Source organism: Lepidochelys olivacea, assembly GCF_965140295.1.
Source record: "Lepidochelys olivacea isolate rLepOli2 genome assembly, chromosome: 5".
In the NCBI taxonomy this organism is placed as follows: domain Eukaryota; kingdom Metazoa; phylum Chordata; order Testudines; family Cheloniidae; genus Lepidochelys; species Lepidochelys olivacea.
In genome coordinates this window covers 112727010-112741113 of record NC_140415.1, presented here as the reverse complement: position 1 = coordinate 112741113, position 14104 = coordinate 112727010, and the positions used below count along the sequence as shown (strand labels likewise).

The following is a 14104-nucleotide window of genomic DNA, read 5'->3' as shown; positions in this document are numbered from 1 at the left end:
CACATGCTGATACTTATAACCAGGTTCAAGAGGCCTAGGATATTAGAGGCTTTACTGACCCTCCATTCCAGCCAAATAAAAAGAAGGGAAAAGAACAAAGCTATCCCAAAAACCTACCCTCAGCACCCTACACAGCTGTTTTGTGTCTGTTTTTACCATCAGGTAAGTTCAGACAAGTTGTTCAATCACATCAAAATTAGAAAGGTAACAATTTTAGCAAGACAAAAAAACCAAATTGTGAAGTGACCTGCACAGATTCCAGCAGCAGCTGGAAGCAGTAAGGGGAGATTTAGTGCCAGTAAGTGTGAAGTCTCATAGACAAGGAGAGAAAAGGATAGGGAGGGAAGGAGGACATGGCCAAGCAGCTGTACCCAATTATTTAAACAACACCACACAGTTTCATCTTGTCTCATTAATGCTATCCTAAGATTGCTTCTTCATCTAACCAAACATTGTAGCTACTGCAAGGATTGGCAAGAAAGTAGTCCACAAGAGGATCTTTATAAAAATGGTCCACAAACACAAAACGTTTGAGAACCACTGTTTAATAAGAAGCACTTGCTGCTCTACTGGTGATCTTTGAAAGGTTAGCAGATGCCCTGCTCATTATATTATGTAATAAGTCAGATACCTACATGTTTTAAAGATGAAGATCCCTTGCAGTAACTAGAAACTCTATTGATGAAAGTCAAATATAGTTAGTCTTAAGTGAAAATAAAGCAGTGAAGAAAAGAGTCAAGAGTCAGATGAATGCACTGGTTCAGAGGGGCACCACACTCACAAGCTGGAATCCAAAGACACTTGCACAAGAACGAAAAAAGATGTAATTATCTTCTAATCCACCCATATGAGATGCCACTCCGAGTAAACTGTGCACATGTCCAAGATACACATTATCCTTCTTCTGGCATTCTTCACCCAGCAATGAAAGTTAACTGTTGACATTTAAGTTATCCTTGTTAAGTTTCAATGTTAATACCCCACTGACATTGATTTGAGTAATTTACACCTCTGACTGTTTTTATTTCAGGCTGTCTGCAACCTTAGGCTTTTTATATATGAATGTTTAGTTTGTGGAACTAAGCTAGGGGAACCAACTCCACACTAGCCTGCCATTCTCTACTGTCCATGTGCATCTGCACAGTTAGTTAACGCACCCTGATCTAGACCTGTTTCACAGAGGACTAGATCAAAGGACATTAACATGCTGTTAGAGCACAACATGCTCATGTGAGGGTAGAGTCACACCGCAGCTTGCCACAAACTCCTGTTCCTGTAGACAAGCCCCAAGTTATTTTGCACCTGAATAAACTAATTGTAAGGGTATGCTGCAATGGGGCAAGTCATCATTTATACTGGTGAAGCACAACTACCATAGGTGCTTAAATTGGTGCAGCTACGCCAATTTAAAAAAATAAAGCGTATAGACAAGGCCTCAGGCTGACGTCACTATACCAGTTTACACACAAGGCTCATCTTCCCTAGAAAGTTTAATTGTGTTTAAACAACTGAGTTACGTGGAATGATGCTGATCTTGACAAGTAGTGTTCTGTATCTTGTCACAACTCCGTTGTTTTTCAAAAGTCCTCTTTAAATATAATTAAACTTCCTAGCAAAGACAAGCCCTTCGAAATATAAACTAAGACTATCTTCAAACATAAGAGCAGAGACTTCAGAAAAAGTGGACCACAAAAAGGCAGCCGCTAGAATTAAATACCAGCTCACTAGGCCACTGCTATTGGTCCAATTTAAAGAAAGAAATGGGAGATAAGAAAGTTGGAAATAATGGCTCAAAAACAAAAGATGTGGAAGATCTACATCCTACTCCCATTTAGATTAGTTTTTAAGTCAAAAGGAAGTCATAGCAAAAGAGCATATACACCAGCCCTGAGCTGATTACTTTGGTTGTCACTTTTTTGCCAGTAGGAATTTTAGTTTTAATCACTCCACCTAATTTATGATATTTCCAAAAGAAAGCCCATTACTGAAAGAGAAAAACATTCCATAAAAAGTCAAGAATCTGAATGTGTAGATGCAAAACGAGACAGGAAGCAGCAGTATCACCCAAATGCATTCATGGAAAGCATTACAAATGATAAGTTCTGCTGATATTTTATCCTGGAGTCAGAACTATACTCCAGAACGTTAAAACAGGATTTAAGTCTGTACTGGGAGGGACCAATTTTGTTAGAGACAAGAGGGCCATCACATCCCACAGCAAGCCTGACTGATGGATTATCGTTCCCCCTCACTTAAACACATGCAATGAAAAGCTTGGGCATCTCATTTTTTACTGAATAAGAGCCAAGCATTCCATTCTCCCCCTTCAGAGATTTGCTAAATCTTTGTAGGGACTTTAAAAGTGTGTGTGTGAGTGTGTGTGTGAGAGTGTGAGAGAGAGAGAGAGAGAGAGACTGACTGACTTCAGGCAACAAATCTCATCTCCCTCCTAAATTTTTGTTCCTACTGGGCAAAGCATTTCCTGTAGAATGACTTGATGTTTAACATCTCAAATATATTTTGTCACAGAAATGAGTACTAAAATTCATGATTCGCTGGTTTCCAGACACTTTGTGTGCATGCACGTGTGTAATATAGTACATGAAACTACTACGACATATTTTATAATGCTATACATTTCTGTGTGCAAGAATCAATTTTTTTTTAAAAGACAAACCCCATGATACAAAGAAAACGGTACACAAAGGCAATAAAACACTTAGAGAAACAAATGTTTCCGTAACTTTTTTCCGCTGAAACAGTTCATAAGTGATGAAAGCCACCTAAGAGAAGCTCCAGCTTCCTATTACTGTGTACGTCAAAGGTCCTATCAGGCACCAGATGGGAAGTAAAGAAAAGTTATGTGACGTACTTTGTTTCCACGATAACATTAAACACCTAAAATATCCATTGGATATAAATTAGCTACATTGTTGGACTCTTCAAAGTGAAATATGCATCATTTAACAGGAAGCTTGATTACAGTTTGACTTTCCAGGATCAAAAGTACAGATGACTTTAAATAGCACAAGATATATAAACTAAGATCAACTCGCTCCAATCCTTCCCATGCTTTTTCCAAAGTCAAAAGCAAGTATTTAAACAGGACTCATCCTGATGAAAAAAAGTACACAGACACTGAAAGTTTATTTTAACTACACGCTCTCCTATTTATAAAGCAGCCCTCCTACAAGTTGCATGTCCTCTGGAATGGTGGCCGAATGTTTAGCATATCAGACACACAAATACCTTGCAATGCCAGTTACAAAAGTGCCATGCACACACCTGTTTTTATTTACAGCATCACCTGAAAGCGAGAAGTGGGCTGCATTATCTCCATTAAATGTAAACAAACTTGTTTGTCTTAGCAATTGGCTAAACAAGAAGTAGGACTGAGTGGACTTCTAGGCTCTAAAGTTTTACATTGTTTCGTTTTTGAGTGCAGTTATGTAAAAAAAAAAATCTACATTTGTAAATTGCACTTCACCTCATACAAGTATTGTAGTGCAATCTCTTTATCGGGAAATTGAAAAATACTGTTTCTTTTGTTTAACTTTTTACAGTGCAAATATTTGTAATAAAAAATATAAAGTGAACACTGTAACTTTGTTGGAATTGAAATTAATATGTAAAAAAATCCAAAACAATAACAAAATATCAATTGAAATTTAACAGTGCGATTAAAACTGTAATTGATTGGAATTCATTTTTTTTAATCATTTAACAGCCCTACTTTTTTTTAAGTAGGTCTCCAATAGTATGCAAACTTTTTTATGAACCTGTCAATTTAATAACTCAAAATTTAAGTTGTGTAAAAAAAAAAGAAGAAACCCAAAGCTTTTTAGAAACTTTACACCAACAGAACCATATTCACTGCTACAAAATGCCCTTAAAACATTTGTTTTTAATCTATGTACACACCTTTCTGGAGTATTTGAAACTTAAATATTGTATGACTGGATCTGAAAGCGAAATTGATTTCATAGTCAATTTAACTTTCATTGTCCAAGTTGACAGCAATACAAAGAGTGAACTGGATTTTAAGTTTCCATTTTTAGTACCCTAATGTACATTTTCATAGATCATTGTTAATCAAATTAAGAGCATTAGCTTCTTTTCTTACTGAAAACTTTTTAAATTAATAGGTGTGTGTGTTTCTTTACTTGTATACAAAATGTGTTAGTAAGAACACTAATGTTTACTGTACAAACCTTCATTATAAGTTACAGGAAATACTACCATAAACATTTCCTTCCTCTGAACTGGTCTACATGATGTGGTGCTCACAACACCAGCAGCTGCTGGCACTCTGCCCAACCTAGAGGGTCCCATCATTTCTAACATTAATGGAAATGTACCCGTGGAAGCACTGGTGAAGAGACAATTGGCCAAAAATGTGTTTTGAGCACAGGAAGTTCACCCCCAGATTAACTACAGTGATGCCTCCATAATGCGTAAAAGCAGTCCTTTTTCACCTGGAAAGAAGATCTTGCGGTTTTAACCACATGGCTTAGGTCCTGGACAACCTAGAAGCCTCCTTTCTCTTCAGATATTATCCCAGAAGCAGAAGGGAGATAAAGCATTTAAGTAGGTAGTTTCCAAATATGACCATAGAGATGGGAATAAGGTTTTCCCAGTGGAGGACCTCAAATCTGAAATCTGTCTCCCGCTCTGATCCAACAGAACTAGAGAGTCAGCAATATGCCCAGAAAGTCAAGACCCACCTATTTACACAGACTTTTGCTATATTTTATAACTAATGTTGTAGTACAATGGATGAACTAAATAGCTACAGCCATCTTAACACTCAAAGCATACTGCTGAAGTTAATATTTTCCCATGGGCAGGCTACATTGCCTGATATTGTTAGTTCCCATCTGATAAAAGACAATGAGTGCACCAAGTGGAAAATGGTTGGTTCTAGATTATTTAAAAAAAAAGTTAAAGCAAACACTGAGACTATATAAGTCTATTATACAGATCTCTATCTCTCTCTCTATATGCTAGCAAAGCAGTCCTAGGATGCATGCACCTTATACTGGCAAAGCTGTGTTGTTGCCGATACAGGGAGTCCCCGGTATAGGTCTCCCCCTTATCCATTGTTATGCATATCCATCACTCATCAATAGGGAAACGTGTTCCAACTGACGTCGGTCCCGATCTGCATATCCATCATTTTCACTTACAGTACTGTACTCGCTTCACCTTTGGTGTCGCTTTTCTGTGGGTGCTGACTACCCACCAGAGGCTAGCACCCCCTGCCCCACCCCCAACACCTCCCGTCCACAGGGCCGCCGATCAACTCCTCTCCCTCCCAGTGCCTCCTGCCTGCCGCAATCAGCTATTCAGCAGGCACGGCGGGGGGAGAAAGAGAGGGAGGAGCAGAGACAAGGTGTGCTCCGAGGAGGGGGCGGAACTGGGTGGAGCGGGAAGAGGCAGGGCAGCCATGAGTATGTACAGCTTATTCCAAGCCGCCGCTGCCACCGCCACCACCACCACCACCACCACGCGAAACAAGCTATACGAGCAAAAGTGCAGCTTTGCTGGTATAACTGCAGCTATACTAGCTACGCTGGCAAAAGCCCCTTTGTCAGTCACAATTCATACCTCACCACACCCCTCGCTGACATAACTATACTGCCAGAAGTCGGTAGCATAAACCTGACTATGAAATATTAGTTAATACAATTCAAATACACTAGCAGACTGAAAATATTCAACCTCACTCAAAAGAAGAGCCATCATGCTATATTTAAAAAAATCCATACAATAAAACCTGAAACCATGGGTTACACCACCATTCCTAAACGTGGACTGCTTTAGACTGCAGGCATGTTTTGAGAGTTCTGAATATGGCTGATCCAAGACCAAAACCACTCCCCTTTTAAATACATGTGCTCATATTTGGCAACCAAATATGAAATATTTTACGATCAGACAGCATAAGAAGTTCAAATACAGCCTTTTTGATATTGCTAGCATTCTAATTTGTCAAGTTTATGTAGGATAAAGAGTGAGAACTTTAATAGCTTTTTTGAAGGGGGAGGGAAGGAAGGGAAGAGATTTTTAAAGGTATTAGACACATAATTCTCAGAAAAGTCCCTCCCCAGAGATTTGTGCATCACCAGTTTATTTAGCTAGAAGAAAACAACCTGAAGCACAGATGACCTGCAATTAGCCTTGACAGTGTTTCTAATCAATTTTGTTAGGCAACTGAGGGGCTATATACAACATTTTTGCTTGAGACTACCAAGAACTATGGCACTCTCACATATCTCATGGGATGACAGAGAAAGAACAAGCTCTGCCTGAGAATTCATGTGACTCAAAGTAGCCTTATGTGGAAGGGTTTCTGTTTTTTAAAATGAAAACTGGAAAGAATGCAGTGAGAAGCCAGTGACCGATCATAACCCCCAAAATATGTCCTGTAAAAGCCTTAAGTTGTTTTACAAAAAGATGGTCTAATGTGAAAGTTAAACAGTGGGAAAGCAATGAGAGTTTGAAATGACAGTATATGACTTGCATTTCTTCAAAAACATTAAAGCAATCACATTTCTTACAATTAAGATGTGTGGAAGATCTAGCAATTCTTGGATTTCATTGGGTACTACATTCTGGTTACTTCAGCAACCAAGCATACTGTTTCTAAGGCCTGGTCTACCCTTAAATTTTGCTGGCATAAATGGGAGTGGAATGAGGAAAAGTCACCCCTAACTGACATATGCCTAGGCTGGCAAAAGCCCCAATGTAAATGCAGTTATATTGGCAAAAGAAATAATTTTGTCAGTATACAGTTTAATATGTTCAGGGAACTTTTATATATATAAAAAAACTATATATATACACAAAACTGCATCTATACCAGAAGGATATGCTGGTAAAGCTATACTAGCAAACCCTACGGCAGTGTACCATATTTAAAACACAGAAAATTTTCAAGAGAGTGGATGCCTTAAATGTTCTGAAGAGCTGAACCAAAAGCTCCCCACTGAGGTCAGTGGGGAGCTTCTGCATGTCCAGCACCTCTAAAAATCTGGCCACTTATTGAGGAGCCTAATTTTAGGCATCCACTTGTAAAACAAATCTCCACCAGCAGCTGTACAAGAGAAATGGACACCCAGTTCCTTCCCATGCAGAAAACAAGATACAAGAACATGTTAAACAACAAACAATAAAGAAGCTCACCTTTTTGGCCCCAGCACATCTGCTACGCATAAGCAAGGACTTTGGTAATGGCCAAATTCATTATTGCTCTTAAATTTTCAATCCTTTTATGATGTTTTTAAACTATAAAACTATCGTTACATTACAGATATGGCTCATTGTAGGTAAAGACGAAGGGTGGAGTTTTTAAAATTGCTTACTGAGAGCAACACCTTTTGTCTTGGTATTCTCCATTTCCCCCCTTCTGAATTCTAAGAGCCACATTTATTTGTAGGCATTTGGTGAAATGTTCAACCCCTGCATGGATTAATATCCACAAGAAAGGCCACTGTGCATTCCATGCTTATCCTTTTTCTCAGGCTATCAGCATCCTTGAAAGGATTTCTACTGGCAGAACACAGCATTTCTTTACAACATACTTTCAGGAAAAGTACTCAAGAGACAGTGTGCGCCTTCATAATTCACTTGAAGTTTATTAAAGTGCATCCATGTTTCCACATTATCTAGAATGGGGACAACACAACAGCCTTCTGCCATCTGGAATTCACCTGAACACCAAAAGCTTCACAATTTTTTACCACAGGTCATCACTTACAATACATTAGGAATAGGGAATTCAGGTTGCCAAGAGACTGGAAAAGGTACAGGCATGACTTACTTCCCACTCTGGTCAAGCTGCTGTCACTTCCACTGAGGATTGGTTGATCTGCCATTTGTAGAGCCCACATAGGATGAGGAGGCCTCCAAAAGAGATCTCTCTCACCCCACCCAACCCACTCCCAGCGAAAGCTTTTTATTCAGCTTTAGGACTGTCCTGTTTCCAGGTTCTGCAGTAGCCCTGACTGATGAATACAGAGAGAGAGACAAGTCTATTCCCTTAGATGTAGCCACAAGTTACCTTTGAGTTCAAACATTTAACATTTCAGGAAAGAGCGAACACATTACTCTTTAAATGATAATCCTTGTTAGCTTTACAGCAGCCTACAAATTATTGCAGTTCTCTCCTCCACCTCCTGCCACAACTTAATTAATTGGACATTATCCATTTTATACCCAAATTTCCCTGATCCAAAGAGACACTTGCAGCCTTCTCCTACACAACATATATAACCTGTTCATTTGTAAAGTTACTGCTACTTATTCCAACAGCAGGAAACTGGTTTGCACGTAATACAACAAGCTAGGGGGGAAAAATCGTATCGGCCAGAAGCGTGGCACAGGTAGAAGTATCTAATTTCCTGCCCAGTGAATAATAAGGGAGGCTGCTGAGTTGCCAGTCAGATGACTGGTGCTCAGAAAGGCTAAGAAAAAAAAAAGCAGAGAAACAGAATGCCCATGAAAGATGGTGCTACTGGGGAACATGTGCTAATTATAGATGTCTGCCACACAAATAATGCCTTAAAAAGAAAGGGGTAGGGCCAGGGAAAATTGCTCTGTTGAGGCTTGGTCTACACTTCAAAGTTAGATTAACAGGAGTGTGAAAAACCACACCACTGACTGACATAGATATGTTGACCTAACTTCAGGGTTAAGACACAGCTATAGTGACAGAAGAATGCTTTTGTCAATGTACCTACTGTTGGTCAGGGAGGTAATGTTCCTACACAAACGGAAGACCCCTTCTGTAAGTGTAGGCTATAGCTACACTATGCAGTTCTGCCAGTGTAGCTATGGCATTGTGCTGTCATACAGGCAGGTAGTTGTTAGTTTTGCCAGAAAGGCTAGCAACCCAAATAGGCTTTGTTACAAAACTGAAATTCATTCACGGCTGCAACACATAGTTTGATTTTCGGAGGGAGATAACATCTAGCATTTTGTTACAGCCTGGTAACTGTAAACTCAGTTGCAGTTGCCAAGGCCAAGCACCTTAATTAGTGTAAATCAGGGACTGACTTGCAATTTTTAAAACTCTTGGATAAAAACGTCTCTATTTGGTTAATATGTGAAACACGTAAACCAGTTTATTATACTTTTTGGGTTAAAAGGGAAGAAGCACAATTTTTTAAAAAGTGTGGTGAATTAACAAGTACAGCTCAAATTAAAATTAGCAGGCTTGAATTACAACAGTGAATGTGGATTGTTTAAATGATGTGCAAGCCAAGTTCAGACAAGATATTGTAACTCATGTTGCTGTTGCACGCTGTATCAGCCACTGCCTTGAGCTTGCTATTCTAAATCAAGACTATCCCAGACTGAAATTTTGAAAATCCTTTTCAAATTCGCTAGAATAGGTTTTGATCATTGCCCTGTATCTCGTTCAGGATATACAGCAGAAACTCAGCCAGGGGCTGACGTAGCCCAAATTAGGGGCATTCTTAAGGAAATCAAAAGGAGATTCTGTTTTGTTCTCCAGAATATCAGCTTTCATTTTTAAGAGAACAATGTCTCTAGCTTTTATGGTTACAAAGAAAGCACCATGAGCCAGATCCAATCCAAGCTTTCTGCAGATTCTTATGAAGGCATCAGTTGTAACAGTAGCTCTGAGGGGTGTGAACTGCCCATTCATTTCATTAAGGTGTTAAATCCAATGCCTAGGGATGATAATTTAATTGTTGATCATTTCATTCTTCATGTAAGAATTGAGAGGGAAAGTTACAGGCCTGCATAGTTTTGGTGCCAGACGTGGATGGCATTTAAGACATACAGCCATTTCCCTCATCTCAAAAAATAAAGGAGCTAACCCCAAGGAGCCTAGCAGGGCACACTGTGCATACTGAACCACTACAGAGTCGGAGCAGAACAGATTTCAAGGAGTCCAGTGAGAGCACACACTTTCTGAACATCTGCACAATCAACAAAAAGCAACATTGCATTTGGCAACTCCCAGGGGTGTAGCTTGGAAAAGTACCACCACCTAAACCCCTTACCCTATCTCCCTCCCCATATGCATCCCTTGACTAAAGGCTCTTACTTTTCCAGGACACAATCTCTTGTTGTTCAAGGCTTTGCAAGAGCTAGAAGGTGCTAGGCTGAAATTCCCAGCAATGAAAGACTACCATCTTTAGGCATGGCAAATCTGAGGGGATAACTTTTCTGCATCTTTGGAGACAAAGCTGCTGGGGGAGTGAGCAAATAAAATATATATCAATAAGATCTGACAGAGCTGCCAGATTTAACAGGCTACAACCACCACCATTCACATGATTTCAATGCTTTGACTCCACATACTGATTGGATCATGAGACATTGGCTCATTGTGGCAGTGCACAGACTGTCTGCTAAACAATTTTACACATGGACTGAGTGAGGAGGAAGAGTGCTCTGTGCCCATGGTTGCCACTGAAATTATACTCAAATTATATAACAGATCTACAAGTGACAATGCACATGCAGGTTTAACAGACCTTTTAACTGCCAGGCCACCTGCCTTTCTGTTTACAGTGCTCTTATTAGCAATATCATGTTTACTGTCCCCTTAGCTCTGCAGTGGAAGAATGTGGGGTTTTCACAAACTTAAACAAGCCCACACACACACACTTTTTATATATAAAGGAGCATATATATGTATATTTTCACACGAACACACATATGGATGCAGCAAAAAGACTTAATGCAGACAGGATTGAGCAGCCCTCCTCTAGTTACTTTGAAACACCAGACACTATTCTCTACTGGCTTGAAGGAGGTCAGGGGAAAAAATCCCAAATCTGTGGACAGATTCACAATAAGCACTCAACTTCAACAGCAGGCAGCACAACAGTAGTGTTGTTCTGAATGATCAAATCTAGATTTCGAACTAGAGGGACATCATCTATGATACCATTTCAGTATTAGAATTTTTTACTTGAGCTTAGTCTCATTTTTAATTGCCACACTCAGGTGAGCACTGACAGAGGCATTTTTAGTTTATAATAAAGCAAAGACAAAAAAAAAAGGGGGCAAGAGTCAGACACTTAAAAAAAAAAGAAAAACATGGAAAAACCCTGACACAGTTGTCCAAAACAGAACACACACAATGTCTTTACACAGTCACAAATGCATTAATATTCCACAAACTTTATTTCAGAGACTAAGACCTCACCCTGAAAACTGGAACTGCTAAAGTCTTAGCTGCCTGTGGACAATGAAGTTGCCAGCCTAGTATAAAAGATACACCTTCTCTAACTAACAAGTTGTTCACGTTTCATTTTGCAGATTTTACTAGGCAAAGTTATATTATGTTTTACAATTAAGACTTAAATAATTCCTGCTGGAGTCTTGTGCTGTGTCAGCTCATACATAGTTATGAAAGGTACAATACGTAATTATATTTGTCATATTCACCAGCATGGTAAAAAGCAATTAGCAAGTTCTTAAAGAATAACAAAAAAGATTTTTGAACAAGATCCAACACTCATGTTTGTGAGGACATTGTCATCAAGCTATTTACAGATCAGAATTAAAAAATACAACACTCAGCTGTTTGTAATAGTCCCTTGAAATGAGACTGTTCACGAGTGTGCTGGGTAGCTGACACCATACCGTTCTTAAAAAAAAAAAAAATGCAGCAAAAAAGAAGGGTGGGGAGAAATAAGATTCTAGATTGGGCGGGGGGGGGGTGGAGCAGGTAAATAATTTCCATCCTATCATACTTTCTTTAGAGAACAATTATTTATTTCTTCAAATTAAAGAAAAACAAACCACAATTGTAAAGAGATAAAGGTACTAGGAAAAAAAAAAGTCAGACCTCCAATGACAACTCATTATTAAAGCTGATACTTTTCCTCCCACTAATAAATACAAATACAGGCTTACAGTTAGCTTTGTAAGGTTGTCATAATAAGCCACAATATTTAAGCAAATAACAAAAGCTTACTCTAAAGCTCCCAGAAATCACACCAGCTAGAATTAAGGGTTAAAAGATCAGACATTCTGTTTACAAGCTAAAACTTGAACTTCAGATCTTCTGCTCCAACCACAGGCAGCAGCTTTGACATATCTCTCAATTATTTCAATCACAATGTAGGTACCTTTATGGAACATGTTTAATTCACATTTAGAGACTATTGAGTGGTAACAGAGCAAGAAATGTAGTAAGAACCATGTTTAACTCATAGTTACAGCATATGGGTACAAAGAGAGCAAGAAACGAAGTAACAGGCAACCATCTAGATTTTCAGTACGATTTTGTTCAACCATTGGACCCTGTCTCTAGCAGAGTTCGAACACTTACCTTTTGTAGGACATTAGCAACAGACATGATAGGTGCTGTGTGGACATACAGTCCCGGCCCTGTTCTCACCAGCAATGTGTTAACCAATGGGGCCAGACATGCCCAAGCACAACTGAGCCACCTAATACCCCCTTGAGAACTTTGGTCGGGTCCGGACAGGTAGGAGCTACCCCATCACAGGCCGGAGCAGTTACGCCATGGGAGCACCCAAAGCATTCAAAACAGTTCGCTCTTACAGCAGAAAGAGAAGGAAGCGTTCCCAAGCGATGCTACAGCCCAGAGGCCACGGCAATCTCTGGGAACGCTATCTGGCCACAGCTCCATTACAGCGCTGCACTGCTGGCGGGGTCAGGCGCCACTGAGCAGCCCCACACCACGGGCGCTCGCCATACTCCGACCGGCACCGGGGCTGCAGAAAACTATTTCAACCTGTTTCTCTGGGGGTGGGAGGAATCACATGAACGCCCTTCTGGCTAACAACGGCGCTTCCGCTTCCAGCCAGGGCAGCGCTCAGCCTATGGCCCTGGGGCCGGTGCCAGCAGCGTGCTCGGCTGCTAGGGGGCTGGTTCCCTGCCGGGACACCTCGGGGGGCTTCCTTGCACAGCGGCGCGCCGGGCAGGGAGGGAGGGAGGGAGAGAGACAAAAGGCGGAGGGAGCTGCCCTGAGCCTCACCTGTCACCCCGGCCTCCCGCAAGCATCCCCCGCCCGGGGCGCCCCCGGCCAGCGAGCCGCAGCTGCCGGGCCCCAGGGCGCCCACACACTAGGCGGGGGCTGGACCGAGCCCGGCAGGAGCAGCTGCGGCGGCCGACCCCGGCCGGGCTGGGGCGCGGCAGAGGAAGGAGCCACCCAGCCCGGGTTCCCACCCAGCCCGGGCCCCTCCTTCCCCTCTCCCGGCCGGGAGCGCGGCGCTGCCCCCGGGGCACGGAGCCGGACAGCGGGTGTCTCTCGCGGCCCCTGCCCCGCGGCTCGGGCCGGCCCCAGCGCTCGGGTACGGGGGCGGGATCCAGCCTGCCGCCGCCTGTCAGGCCCCCCCCCCCGCTCGCTCACCTGCCGCTGCCACCCCGCGGCGCAGGGGACCCGCCTCCCCGCCCGGGACTCACCCCCGCAGCCGCTGCGCGCCCACCTCAGGAGCAGCCAGACCCGCCGCCGCTGCTTGGGGAGGAAGCGGCCACCATGTTACTTTCACCCCCGCAAGCGGCTGGAGGCGGATCCCGGACCCGCCCAGGCCTGGGGAGCGGGCCAACACGGGCTGCGCCGCCGGCTGCTTCACCGCCAGGGGGCGGCAGAGCGCAACGGCTGCCCCGCGCGGCCCTGCCCCCGGCGTGCGCAGAGCGCCGCGCCCCCTCAGCCGCCTAGCACCGCCTTCCAGAGCCTGGTGCAGGCCCAGCTTGAACCCGTATAATACTGGGCTGGGGCGGTGGGGCTGGTACCAGTGCAGTCCCAGTGATATCCGCGCAAGCCCTGGTGCTGCACCCGCTGGGAGGAGTTATTATTATAGAGGTGTAGCTTATTGCCCTCCCCTCTACAGGGATAAACTATATACACACATTTATTCCTGTGTCCTGGTGCCCCCATCCCTGTCAGCACAATAACTTGTGTGTGTAGACAAGCCCTCGGGCTAACATTTCTCACTCTGGTGCTTAAAGTTAGGTACCTAAATAAAAGTGAAGCTGCTGAGGGGAAGAAAAAGATGCACCTGTAGCCAGGGGTGCTGGAATAATGTGTGGAGGGTTTTAGCCCACGAAAGCTTATGCCCGAATAAATTTGTTAGTCTCTAAACTGGGACAA

At 42.4% G+C, this 14104-nt stretch overlaps 1 protein-coding gene across 4 annotated transcripts in view; it reads right to left on the bottom strand.

The window, feature by feature from the left end:
• Positions 1-13568, bottom strand: part of DENND4C (DENN domain containing 4C) — a 122636-nt gene extending 109068 nt beyond the window's left edge. For 2 of the 4 annotated variants that reach the window (XM_084629303.1, XM_084629306.1), the window contains exon 1: positions 13417-13568. The gene's annotated coding sequence lies outside the window, so the exon portion shown is untranslated. Of the gene's footprint in view, positions 1-12316; positions 12398-13416 lie in introns of those variants that run through there. The other 2 variants (XM_084629304.1, XM_084629305.1) reach the window with 2 other exon arrangements.
• Positions 13569-14104: the final 536 nt, after the last annotated feature.